Source organism: Vipera ursinii (assembly GCF_947247035.1).
Source record: "Vipera ursinii genome assembly, chromosome: 12".
Taxonomy (NCBI): Eukaryota; Metazoa; Chordata; class Lepidosauria; order Squamata; family Viperidae; genus Vipera; species Vipera ursinii.
In genome coordinates, this window is record NC_139525.1 from 2,026,418 (window position 1) to 2,028,994 (window position 2,577).

The window sequence follows — 2,577 nt, forward strand, 5'->3', positions numbered from 1 at the left end:
TTGACAAACCCTGATCTAAGCAAAACAACAACAACAACAACAACAACACAGCTTTCTAGGTGGAGTGATACTTAAAAAGGTTTACTCCAAGTCTTTCGGCAAAGACGCTACAATAAAAACACAACTGGTTGGGATTTGTTAAGATGAATCTTTTTGCCCACATTCACAGATTTTTTTTTAAAAAAAATATACCTTTTTTAAACAAGGAGGTCCACAAGGTGGATCCCCTTGGTATTCTTTTATCTTTTCTGAGCTTCTACCATTTTCGCCTCTGTGTTAAACATGTCGTGGGGAGGAAAATTCAAAATAACTACACCAAGTTGGAACCATACAGGACCTTCCATCCAGAAACCATGTTTTCTGGAGTCCAATCAAATCTTTATTACAGTCACAGATCAGCCTCAGGAGGGTGGGGTACAGTCTACTAAAAAGCACATAAAATACATCAGAATCTAAAAATAAAAATTATGAAACATAGACTAAACCCCACTCTCTCCTGGCTAGCACTGATGATGTTTCTTAGTTGGGTTATGAAATGTCTGCAAGAAAACAACCCAGCTCTGAAAGCACCAAAGACATCCCCCACCCCTCAAAAATGTTGAAAAACTAGAAGGTATAAAAATATATCAAAAGAGACAATCGAAATGCTTTCTGAATTTTTCAAAATACATCAGGGCATCTTCCAAAACTATCCATTCAGCTCTCTCAAATCATGTGCGAATGAGCAATAAGTAATTTTACTCATCTGATGACAGACTAATCAACGTACACACCCCAAGCAACAAGCCATCTTGTTCCTTAAGAGACTGCCAGCAGTCTGCCTTGTGGTTTTTTAACCTAACTTGAACACAGATGGATTTTTTTCAACCCCTTCTATTAACCAGCATGAAAAATGAGCAGGATTCCAAAAGACGATTGAACCCCAAATGCAAAACGCTGGCAGAATTGTTCCATGAGGATGGACACCTTTTTTCCTCTGCCTCAAAGGAGACGACAAAAAACTAGCTAGCACTGATGACGTTACCCAGTTTGGATCGTGAAACATCTGCAAGAAAACAGCCCAGCTCAGGGAGCACCAAGGACCCCTCATTTCAGCCCTGAGCTACAAATATTCTCCTTTATGGGTACAATAAAAACCATCGAATGGAGTCTGGAAATGGCTGGAACCGACCACCACACAGCTTCCCACAGCAACACCCTGCCCCCACCCCCTTCAGGAACACAAAGCTTATAAATGCACATGCCTGTCGTGAACACATCTCAAGAACAAAAGAAGTTAGCACACGGATCGCCTAGCCAAGAATGACGTGTGCTGAGGCCGAACCGGTCTCTGCAAATCAAAATTGCCCTGTTGGAACGTAATATTTAGTCTAAAAATAAAAAAGGCACATGGGAGAAGGCATCTGAAGGACCTTCTCTCTTTCTCTATCACACACACACACACACAGAGGGAACAAACTCGCTCAGATGATATGGACCCGGGTGGGGAGGTTGTGGGGAAAGAATTTGCCAAGGATTGTAACCCCAGAAGGATTTACGCCTCTCCTGCCTGTTTCCCTTTGTCTAACAAAAGCAGAAAGTTTATCGCGGAGAAAGATGGCTTCTAGGAAGCCCACTCCCAGCATTAAAGGACTGAAACCCACTGTGGGGAGTTTCAAATGCTGAAGCAGCTGTGCTGGTGTCCATAGCCAGGAATCCTCCTGCCTTTCTGACAGAGTTGGGCGCAATGAGAGTTTGAATCCAACCACTTGGTGGTCACCTCGCTGAAGAAGGAAGGGCTCATGCAAGAGGAACAAAGCAATTTAATCCCCACCCCACCCCCGACCCCTGGGTTTTCAACACAATAGTGCTCAGATCACAAAGCCTCTTTTCTTAGGCCCTGATTTACCTGGCAAAAAGGGGAGCCCTTCACTCAACCACCCTTCCTGTCTCGGCCGAGACATTCAGGTTTGTGCCCAGTACAAACATCATGATTAGGATGGATGCTGAAGATCAAACCTTTAAGACAGATTTATATTACTTTTGCAGCATAAGAGGAAAGGGCTGTTCATTTCTGGATGGGCTGAATTCACCAAAGAGGTGACAATAGAGACGTTGCACCAACCTGGCCGATGTGAGACGATCATGTGGAAAGCCTCTTTTGATGCTGTCTGCCCCCCACGCCTCTGAGAAGGGGGAGGGGCCTTCCAGACATCTGGGGTTGGTCTGCCCTTTTCCCCTGGACAAATCCAGAGTTGTCCAGACAGAAGCTGTCCCTGGGAACCATCCAGCCTCCTCTTCCTCCTCCTCTACATCCACCTCTTCCACCTCCCCCCTTCCGTCTCCATAGCAATTGTTGCCCAGTTTACATATTCAGAAGCAAGTCAGTCCACTGCAAGACAAAAATATTGGCAAGAAACCCGGTGGCAAAGCCCCTCTCCTTCTTCGATTGTGAACCCCTTAGTAAGATTTTACGTCTCAGCTTTCTGCAGACACCACCAGCACCACCAATGCGGTGCCCAGAACCGGATGCCCACATTATTCCAAAGTAGGAAACCAAGTTCTAGTCTTGGGAGGGGTGGGGGTGGGGGTGGGAAA